The sequence below is a fragment of the Colossoma macropomum genome, unplaced genomic scaffold (genome assembly GCF_904425465.1).
Source record: "Colossoma macropomum unplaced genomic scaffold, Colossoma_macropomum, whole genome shotgun sequence".
Taxonomy (NCBI): domain Eukaryota; kingdom Metazoa; phylum Chordata; class Actinopteri; order Characiformes; family Serrasalmidae; genus Colossoma; species Colossoma macropomum.
In genome coordinates, this window is record NW_023494796.1 from 21,633,148 (window position 1) to 21,644,892 (window position 11,745).

The 11,745-nt window shown below is 38.8% G+C and overlaps 1 protein-coding gene across 1 annotated transcript in view; it reads right to left on the bottom strand.

Moving 5' to 3' along the window:
* The window catches only part of smox (spermine oxidase), a 28,604-nt gene extending 17,542 nt beyond the window's left edge, over positions 1-11,062 (bottom strand). The window contains exon 1 of the mRNA XM_036583120.1: positions 10,940-11,062. The gene's annotated coding sequence lies outside the window, so the exon portion shown is untranslated. The remainder of the gene's footprint in view (positions 1-10,939) is intronic.
* Positions 11,063-11,745: the final 683 nt, after the last annotated feature.

Genomic DNA, 11,745 nt, shown 5'->3' on the forward strand with positions numbered 1-11,745 from the left:
ACTTTTAGCAATAACTGAGACAATAATTGATGCATTTTATGAACTATATAAACCAAATATTACAGTTATGCAACAGAACAGCGGAAGTGTTTTATACATGTTTTGCAGAGTAAATAAAAAAATAAAGATTAAACTGAACATTGTTTCACATACAGTGCTGTGCAGAAGTAAGACACCACTTTTCATGTATTTAATTTCCAGTCAAAATTGTTTTTAAGTACAAGATATCCATTTTTCAGCATCAGCAAAAAAAGCAGAGAACACACATTAAACAGATAATTACAAAAAAGCCTCAACAACAAAATATACTATAAAAATTTTCAGTATTTAATGAGTCCAACCTTTATTTCTATTGCACCTTCCATTCTTTTCAGGAGGCTTACTTTCAGTTTTTCAGAGAACTCATACCTCCAAAGTTCAGTCTTAGAAGTTGGTTGCATTTTCTGCTTCTCACAATACAAGTAAACCTAAACGCATTCAGTGATGTTGATGTCTAGACTGTGAGGTGGACAGTCCATTGCTCTGAGAACATCAGCAGCTTCTTTGTTTGATATGGAAATTTTCCCATTTTATCTTTTAATAAATATTGAACTTCAGTTTTGGACACTCTTTTTTCCACTTATTGTCAAATATACAAGTGGAATATATCTAATTTCCTCAGAAATTCCTCTTGAAAAAGTGGTATCTTGTACTTTATGGCTATTTTTACTAAAAATAAATCAATAAAGGGAGATGTCTGCACAGTACTATATTTGTTTTTAATATTTGCAGTTTCTTTCGCTGAGAAAAGTAGTTTCACCAGCTTGGAGAAAAGCAACCATTGTTGGTACCCAGCAGACGGTTGGCAGCGGAATGATACACGGTGAGAAACATGGTTATCAGATATAACAGTACGCTTCTCAATCTATCAGATTGTGTTGTCAGAACTAACTGTTGTACTATGAATCATTCAGTAACTACTATGAATGTAATATGCACATTATGTAGTTATAAGAGTGAGGAACAGATGTGGGGGCCAGCTTAAGGGGTTTTACAACAGTGGTAAATGTGCTTCTCACAGCGTTCATCATGCCCAGAGAAGAAGCCACACGTTTGGCTGTGAGGATGATGGTGCCATATTAACAATGCTGGGGACACAATGTCCTACTCGAATAAATACATTTGCCTGATCATTCATCTTTCTATGAAAAGTTCCTCTCATATAAACATGTCAGCCTAAAAGCAGCCAAAAGGAAAAGGGACACCTGACACAAGGCAGGCGACGGAAACGTGAAAAAGAAAGAAGGCCAGATTATAAGGCCATGTTACTATGGCAGCGACTCTGAAGGGTGTTATTATATGGTAGACTAAACAGAGCTTGAGGCAGAATCGCTCCTTTCATCAGAACACTGTGACCATGTGGTTGTCTTTGACACAGTCATCTAGACTCTACCACAGACATACACACACATGCAAGCACACACACACATTTTTGGTTTAATCCAGTTCCCTCACTCTGTGATTCTGCAGGTAAGGGAACTTCAAGTGTGCACTCATTGCAAGTTATATACATGCATATACAGATATGCAAACGTGTTGTCTACTTAATCAGATAGTCGGATAAGGTATGTACAGTTTGGAATGAAAAAAGTTACGTAAATCTTGGAATAGCGTGCAGTGTTGAACTGCAGAGAATAACTGGACAAAAGCAACTGATATTGTGTCTCACTTGCAACATTTTTGTACCAAAAACAGCAGCAATTAATTTTTCCATAACTATTTATAACCTTTCTTTATCTCTTAGTAATAAACATGCTGTTTCTGTTACTGAGTCTTAGAGACCGACATACATAAATTCTGTCTCTTCTAACTGACTGCCTGGTATTGGTCCTCATTCAAAAACCAGTCCAAGCTGAAACACTCCTTATAACTTCAGCATGAATGAGTGGGACTAAACTGGTGCAGCCTGAATAGATGGATATATGTAAATGTATTCATGACATCAAAAAACAATGAATTCAACAGACTGTTTTTGCAGCTTAGTTTCCATATATAAACTATGGACTGGGGAAGTAATGGTACATTTTGGAACTTGTGTTAACATACTATATCATTCTTATTAAGGCCATTATTAAGGGCACACATTTTAAACCATCCGTAGTTCCAGGCTGAAGTTTATTCTGTCCACACACACAGCAATGACAAACGGAACTGCTTTTTTCAAATATATACAAATTAGAGCAATTAAGACAAATGTGCTTGATTGTGATTAACTACACAAACTAATGTGATTAATCATGATTAATTATTTAAATCATTTGACAGCCCGAATTCAAATACAAATAGTTTTAAAATGTGCATGTTACAAAAAACGGTTACAAATCCCAATTCCCAACCCCACTGTCTACACCCCAGGGTCCTTCCCAAGCTTATTACTGCTGCTGACTATAAGAACACCATATGCATGAGGGAAACTGGCACATAGCCAAGAGTCTCAAAATGACTCACCATGGCCACTCAAATGTGTACTGTCTCAGACAGGAAAGCACTGGTTGTTGGACAGTGGATCTCACAGTTTGTATACATTTCTGCTAAGGGGCCACTGCTGCTTTTGACCTTGAGTTAATATTGCTGCATGTGACCATATGGTAAGGATTCAGAAATGAGGTCACAGTTTACTAAAGGTTAAAAACTGACTATAGAACGACTCATAATTCAAGGGAAAACTGAATTACAAGGCTGTGCAATTTTTTTAAAGAAGCAAATAGCATTTTTACATTTACTTAGCCTGTTTCTCGCTCACTATTAGTCACATAATCATGGTGCTTGTCATAGCTTTAGAGTAGGAAAGTAAGACTTTAGCTATGCCACCAAGTCATATTCATTGCCTACCACTGTTAGCTAATAATCATCACTTCCTAATATATTGACTATTTTTTTTTGATAAACAACAATTATAAAAAAATGCATTGTTAAATGCAGGTCAAGAAAGAAATCAACTGCTGTTCAGGGCTCTTGCAAAATCACCTGCAATAAAAATAATCTGCAAAATGAAAATAGCACAAGCAGCCTTCTCAATTACTGTTACAGTAACATGGCTGTTGTAATAACAGTCATTTCTTTCAGAATAAAGCTTTTATAATGTGCCATTTTCAGCTTTACAGAGCTCTCCTGAGGCTTATACAAAGAGGCCAGCGAAAAATCTCTCAGTAGGTGACCAACAGCTAAGAAAACAAATAGCCTAGAAAGAGTGCTTTCCTGCTGATGGCAGACCTAGCAGTTTGTTGCAGATGTGGTGAAGTCCTTTGCAGGCAAACACCAAAAGTTGTCCTTTTATGTTAGACTAGGAGTGCACAAGATACAGTCACAGCCCTGGTTAAATTAGGTTTTGTTGACTTTCTAAGTAAAAATTAGTTATTATAAAAATAAGAAAATTAGAAATGTGGTAAAATTAATAAGAACCAGATATTTTATTACAGTAGCCTAGCATTGTCTAAACCTTTTTATTACAGTAGCCTAGCATTGTCTAAACTTTCTCATCTCCTGGCATTCAATAAGTACATCAAAATCAAGTCTGCATCTCTGACTTTTTTGGTTTGCTGTGGAGATGTCAAGAAATTGAGAACAAGAAATCAGACAAAAATGAAAATGATCGCTCTTCTTTCTGGAAAATAAGACTTTGCACACAACAAATGCACATATTTAAATATTTCATTCCACTTAGACAGACAAATGTGGCAGCGATTCAAAGTTTATAAAATGCCATTTTGACACAATCTCTACACTAGCAGTGATTAAGTAATTAATATAAAATTATAACATGCGCTGGCAAGAAGTGCAACTTCTAAGTGATTGGTGGGCTCTAAAAGGCTGCTCTGGGAAGGCACCCTCTAGTCACTCGGAGGGTAGGACGTCTACAATTCTTTTGTGGGTCAACAAGACACTTCCCATTGACCTTAAAGAAGGACAGAGGTGTCCACTTACCACCCAACTATAAATCAAGCACAACCAGAAGCTACTAAGTGGCCAGGCGGAGGAGTCCTTTGATCTGCCCCAAAGAGGAACAGGTGTGACGCAGAGGAAAGCAACACACCACATCCGTGACATGCTCCATTCCTGGTCCAACAACTCCGCGACCGTGAGCGCAAGGTGAATGAGTGTGTGTGTGATGCTGTGCAGATACACTTGGACCATGGCTGTCCGCAATGTAGCGACAGCTGTGCCGGATTAGTCAAAACAGCAACTGCAGGCAGCCGCCTTGTTTTCATCAGAGGATGTGGTTTGAGACGTGTATACAAAACATGGTGCGCGTAGTAGAAAAAAAAAAGCCTGCCTTCAGTCATACTGTCACAGACAGGCAAAGGTGTAAGGTCACTTCTTACTAAGCCAGGAAAGGGAAACAATGGAAAAAGACATAAGATAAACAAAAACTTTTCCCATTATTTCGCTTCCCCGGTATCTACACATAGAGTGATCTGTCTATGAATAGTGTGTGTCTGAAACGTCACATCTTCCTGACCAACTTCCTGAACATCTTGACATTACAACAAGCAGCCGTTGTAGGTTACCAGCAGGGGTGCACAATACATCGTTTGTTAATCATTATCACAGTCTTGGCCTTGCAATGCTGATATTGCAGAAAGCTGCATTTGCAAATAAGCCCTATAACCAACCACAACGTCTTTTTACTGTGTGCTATAAAGTAGTATTTAAGGATGTAGTATGCAAACACTGTTGAATTTTTCAAATGTACGGTTTACTCCCTAGTCCATATATGGAAACTAGGCCTGATTTTAAGCCTTTAAATGGCCAGGGCTCACCAGCGGGCCCCAAGTATTTTTTATACACTTCTGTAATCTTAGAATAACTCAAGCATTTTGCACTAAAATCCCTGTAGTTTCTGAATAATAAGCCTTAACGAGGCCCATTGTTTTTGTGATGTCACTACATCCTACCTATTCTCTCTACAGCTGTTTAGCCCCGCCCATTCACACTGAAGATATTTTTAAAAGCATCTTTTTTTTTCTGCATTTTAGCTGCCTGTCCACACGAAAATGGCGTTTTTGGTTACTGAAAATGGACATTTTTGAAAACGTTTCCCAGGGTGAAAGTTTTTAAAACACAAACATTTTCAGTGTTTTTACGTGCACATGTATGTAGCCATTTTACATTGATAAGAATGCAAGCACACAAACTCTGTTTGAAATATGACTGATGACTTTGGTTGTTTGTGGCAATCTTGGGGTTATCCTGGATGTTAATAACATGTTTAGAACTGAATTTGGCTTTAGGTTTTCAGTAAAATCTACTACAGAGATGTCAGAATGTACTGTGTTCAGTTATTATAAAAGGGCTGTCACCTCAAGTGGTAGATTTTCTTTCACTTTTTAAGCTTTTTTTTTTTTGGCAAAAATCTGGATCTGTGTGTAATATCGAATTACAGAGGTCTAACAGCCTCCAAGTTAAGGTCTACTGTTGTAACATGCTACCGTCACATTGTTAGAAAATCTCTGCTTTGGCTTTTTACGACGTGCTGTATGTTATGGTCACAATGTTCTTTTTAGAGGTGTATGACATCAAAATGTATGGGTATCTCCCCCTACTGTGCTGGCAGGCTAATGCAAGCATTTTTGAGTCATTTCTGCATTCTTGTGTGGATGAAGAGATTTCGAAAACATTTTGTTGAAAATGAATTAAAAAACGTTTTTAAAAGTATCTGGATATGTGTGGGCAGCGCTGTCGCCTCACAGCAAGAAGGGCCTGGGTTCAATTCCCTGGTCAGGTGACCAGGGTCCTTTCTGTGTGGAGTTTGCATGTTCTCCCCGTGTCTGTGTGGGTTTCCTCCGGGTACTCCGTTTTCCTCCCACAGTCCAAAGACATGCAGTCAGGCTAACTGGACATGCTAAATTGCCCCTAGGTGTGATTGTGTATGTTAATGTATATGTCTGTCTGTCTGCCCTGTGATAGACTGGTAACCTGTCCGGGGTGTGTCCTGCCTTCCACCCAATGACTGCTGGGATAGGCTCCAGCTCCCCCCGCAACCCAGAAGGATAAACAGCTTAGAAGTTATGTGTGTGTGTGTGTGTGTGTGTGTGTGGATACGTGTGGATAAGGCCTTAAAGGCACAGAATGAAAAACTTTTTAAAGGATAAAGAGAGGTTGGAAAATTGTCTCAGAAAAAGATATTTTTAACTGTTTTTGGTACATTAAACTATAAAAACATTATAAGTGCACCTAAGGGGAAAACATAATTAAGTGATATCAGAATCTTAGCAGTATCAGCAGGCATTTGCTTAAAAATATATCAGCATCAGACAGATGTTTAGATTTGACCGACACTTTAAACTGATATTTGATAATGGTATATTATTCTGTGAAGCTAATCCAGGTAGATTTAGTCTACATTTCTACATAGTATATATCCATCGGCATATAGGTACAAGAAAAGTATCAGATATTGGCCTACAATGCTTATATCAGTGGATCTCTAAATAAAATACAGTAAAAATGTTGTATATGGGCCCTTTAAACTACTCATGTCATCCAACAAAATGTATTTTAGGTCAAAATTATGCAGCCCAACGTCTTGAATCGAATCAAATATGATTCACTGCTGTATAGCAAAGTGTATCGCAATTACAATATATAGCAAGATAATTGCAGTGTTACTGTTTTGTCCATAAAAACAGTAGTGCCAGCACTGATCTTTTAAGGGCAGACAGAGGTCACTAGCGGCCACCAAGTATCACTGTCAAAGCCACTGAGGCACTGCACTGTGAGAAGGGAAATGAATCAGGAACTGAGAGTAGATTTAGCCAGGCTGAATAATGATCCAGGACCATTTCTCTATTTTTACAAATGGACCGATGTTCCACTGGGCTAAGATGAATGCAGAGATTGCCTTTCAATAATGAGACACTTTGAGAACATAGGCATGTTTAGAGGAGCCTTGCTGATCTATGATCAGTACAGCATTTGTTGTCTATCGTTCAATCCGTAGCAAAACATTCCATCTCTGAAATGGAAACTTCATTGTATGTTAATTTGGATTTCTATTGGTCCACTTATCATGAAATGTTCATACAATGTGAAGGGCAGATAATGCAAAAAAAAACCAAATAAAAAGAACATAGTTATAGGGTTTTGATATGACCGTGATGATATGCTATTGGTGCCTAAACGTCTGTACAGATTGGGGCCAGATCAACGCTGATATCAGCGTGTTATTTCCATGACTGGATAATAACCTCACCACATGTTCGTGTTCTTTAGTGGTCACAGATTAAGAAGTGGCTGATGGGGGAGGAGTGCGTGTGCATGTGTGTTTGCGTATGTGTTGGGAAAGGGGGGGGTTCTCAGTGACCTAGAAACGGCAACCTACATCCTCCATATAGTGTCCTTCCAATAGAACAGCAATACAGAGGGACAAAAGGAGAGCAGACATAGAGAGGGACAAAGGAGGTCTTGACTGTACTGGCCAGTTGAGGAGCTCACTGAAAAAATAATTTACATAATTCAAATGTGTATTTTCAAATGAACCATATATTCAATCAACACAGTTATTGCCAAATGTAAGACAAAATTGTGTTGATGTAATATATTTTATTTATGTGAAAATAGGTCTCCTTCTTAATCTAGTACATGTGTGGAAATTAACCAAGGTAAATGGTTAAACCGGGTTTGAAGGAGGGTGGGTGGCATTTTTTCCCTTTGTTTTACCTTTTCATTTGGCATTTTTGAGATTCTGAGTCCCTAACACTGACGCGGGAGCGAATATAGAGAGAGTGTGTGTTGAGCATATTGGTGTAGTTCAGTAACAGTTGTGGTTTTCATATGACGTCATCTTTAATTTGGTCACAAAACTGTACTTAATCTTATAAGAAAGATTGGAATTGCAAACGTCGCACAAACTTTACTGCCTAAGACTTTGTGGCTGCTTAGCTGAGCCCTCTGCGTCTTCTCCAAAGCCATTTTGCCTAAGGCTGTTTGAAACGCCTGATTCTGCTTGATGTATGAGAGCTGAGACATGTTTATACTCATGTTTTTCCCAAGATTGAAGCTGTTTTCCTGTCTCAAACCTGATGCTGTGCTGTGAGGATATCCAAAAATCTATATTGGCACAAAACTGTAACTACAAAAACTGTAATTTAGATGAAGAGAATTAACATTGTGAACGTAATACAAACTTTGTGCTTTCTTTTCCAAAACCAGTTCTCCTGAGTATGTTTGATACGCCTGGTTCTGCCTGATGTACGAGAGCTGAGACACATTTTGCTCATGCATTTTGTCTGATATTTGAAATCTGACGCTGTGGCATGAGGATGTCCTAAAATATACATCATAACGTAGTTTTTGTACAGGATATCTGTCTCTCGCACTGAACATGTTAAACAAGTTCAGCTGTGTTTCTAGAACATCTAATCTATGTTAGATACAATAAATGTGATGATAATGTAGGGTGCCACATTGCCCAACATGATTAAAAGTTCAGTTTAGTTCATGAGAGGGAATACTAGCATCTTGCTATGGTTTACATGAACTAAATCAATCAATGAACAATGGTTTGAAAAAGTTTTTACCGTCACCGAAGACTGTTACCATGGTAATTTGGTTAACCATCACCAAGCACAGGCCTATGTGGAAACGATGTACACATTTGAATCAAATAAACACAATGCATTGTTTTTTTTTCAATCCACAGCCACTCTCATACCAGACAGCATCACTCCGCAGCATTGTCTGTGGCAGCCACAGTGACAAACTATTTCTGAACTTTTAAAGCTACACAGGGAGCTAGAATTCATGCCAGGAGACATAACCATTCTCTCTCTCTCTCTCTCTCTCTCTCTCTCTCTCTCTCTCTCTATCTCTATCTCTCTCTCTCTCTCTCTCTCTCTCACATGGCCTCCTTCTCTACCCAGCCGTGTGGAAAAGGAGTAAGGATACTCACTGTAAGAAAAGAGTAAGAGTGAGCAACATAAAAGACTTTTTTTCTAATTAACTTTTAAACATGGTGTCCACGTATGTGAACAGTTCTATAACTTTAAAAAAAGTGACAGTGACAAAATTGATATTTTTCATGACATTCTAAAAAAAAGAAAAAAGAAAAATTGCAGTTTATAAATTATTTTTTGCAGGAAAAGGTTAAAAACAAGAACCGTCGTTGCTTGAGATTGAAACTTAGACTTCTTAAAAGTCTCTAAATGTTAGTTCTTGTTATTTCAAGCACTGCTCTGTCAGTGTGGCCGTGCAAACAGAGCTTAAACTGAGCTGAACTGACAGAGCTCTGTCTGTCAATTAAATTAAATTCAGTAGGCTTTACTGACAGTTTGTGGTACAGAGGATAGTGTGTGTACATAACAATTTAAACTCTTATGTTTTCTTCAAAAGTTGTATTTGGAAGCACTTCAGAAACAAAGTGAAGTGTATATAGCGCAATATGCTGTAATATGGTAGGTGTTATAAAATACATTTTCAAAAACGTCAAACTTCAGACCTACCTTCTTTATACATGTGTGTGTGTTTATTTGGTGGCCCTCAACCCACCAAAAACAGTGCATTTTGGCCCCGAAAACAAAAAGTGTATATTTAGTATACAGTATTTTGCAGTACTTGTTTAAAAGAGGTCGTTCTTTAAGGGTTCTTAAGAAAGGGAAGTTCTATTCAGAACCAATTCTGGCTGACATGGCTCTTTGCATGGTGAAATTATTCTTCAGATTGATTGATTCTGTTATAATTACAATGTCAAGCTTGTAAGAATAGCAGAACCCTTTTTGGTGCTAAACAGAACCATTTTCAAAAAGCTTCTATACAGAAACATACGCACATTCTCTATCGATCTAGAACCATTTCACCATGCAAAGAACCATTTCTATTTAGAACCACTCTCTTTTTTAAGAGTGTTTAGAATTTGATGTACAGTGTATGTATATTGTTTTGGCCCTCAGCCCATCAAAAATATTACACTTTGGCCCCTCAACACAAAAAGTGTGGAGTATTTAGTAACAGAGTGAAGTGTATACACTGCAATATGGTATATGTTGTAAAATACATCATACAGTATTAGTGTACAGTACAGATAGAGAGAGAGAGAGAGAGAGAGAGAGAGGTTGGACGTCAGCCTGAGGCAGCCTTGAGACTGCACTCTGCCCGAGCATAAAAACACGTACCAAGTGTAACCCAAGTAGATCTTACAGTACAGAAAGTACACTTCATAAAAACAGCAACAAAAGCTGGAGCTCGTTATCTGATGCGGCTTTTCTGTTCATTTTAATCCTCTTCTGCGAAGACATCGTATCTGATCACGTTCAGAAGAAGCTAAAAGCATTTTCTTTCAGTCTTTTCAGAGCTGACAGGCTGTTGGGAGAAAGAACCGCTTTTGTTCGCTGCTGGTTTTCGATGTCATTCTGATATTACACTGAAATTAAACGTGGTCTGTGTCGACAGCTACGTGAGAAAGAGTCTGAGGTACGAAAAGTTTGGGGCTTTTCGCCAGACAAAAGAACCAGCACTGCCACGTAAGAGTGCCAAAACGCCAGCTGAGCGAAGTGCTACACATTAAGCGGGCTCAGAAACGCGTTCAGGTGTTTTCCTCGCATATTGAAGTAACATAATTTGCTCCAGGCAAACAGGGCAGTCGCTCAAATGATAGATCACCTATTAGCAGGTATTACAGGTGAAAGATAACGGTGCTTCACAAAGACACGATGCAGTACAGTACTAGCAAAAGAAACAAGTCGAATCCAGCATGAACTGACGGGAAAAACCACAATTTCTCAGTTGAGTAAGTGGTAGTCCAGCTCTGTGTGTCGACAGCTGTGAGTCTGTTGTGTTTACTTGCTCTGCTCTTCACTCTTCACGAGGTAAAACAGGGCGACGACGCGGACAGGCTTATTACACACAGGAGAAAACACACACACACACAGACAGACAGACAGACGTTATGGAGAGAGCTCGTTACCTGACTCCGTTCGTCTTCAGCTGTGAACTGGGCAGAGCTGCTCTTTGTGTTTTCCTCCTCTCCGTCTGCTATTTATGTGAGTGTGTATGCGTGTGCTAGAACCAGCAGCAGCCAGTTCCTCCTCGCCGCTGCCTCTTCGATGAATAATCATGAGCTGTGGTGACGTATGGACAGAGCTCAGCCAATGAGGACGCAGGAGAGGCGGAGCGGCGCGAATTTCTAATTAGTGAATGAGGTTCTGTAGTAGTGGTGACTCAGTCTGGAAGGTTGAAATGACTAATAGTGTAAACTAATGTACCATAGCGGTGGAAACATTAAACAGACCACAGCAGTGATGACAGACAAAATCCCAAATGGACCAACATTGGTGGCCAAGGCTAAATCCCAAATGGACTACAGCAGTGATGACCAAGACTAAATCCCAAATCGACCAGCGTTGGTGGCCAAGACTAAATCCAAAATGGGCCAACATTGGTGGCCAAGGCTAAATCCCAATGGTCTTACAGCCGGGGCCCTCTCTAAATCAAATCACTCTGCCAGACCCTTGGAATTTTGAAAAATGTAACAATCAAGAAAGTCCTTGTAATACCAAGATGTTGCTTGGCTAGCTAACCTGAGCCTTTATATTGTACCACATTAGTAAATAATTAACTACTATATTTCCCACATCTTGCTTTTTTTTCAGAAGCAACGTTATATGCACTGTTTAGTTAAACTAAATAGAGCTATAGAGAATTAAAAACTCAAAAAAGAAAAAATTAATCTCAAAAATTAAACTCAAAAATTAATCCTGCGGGAGAGATGTG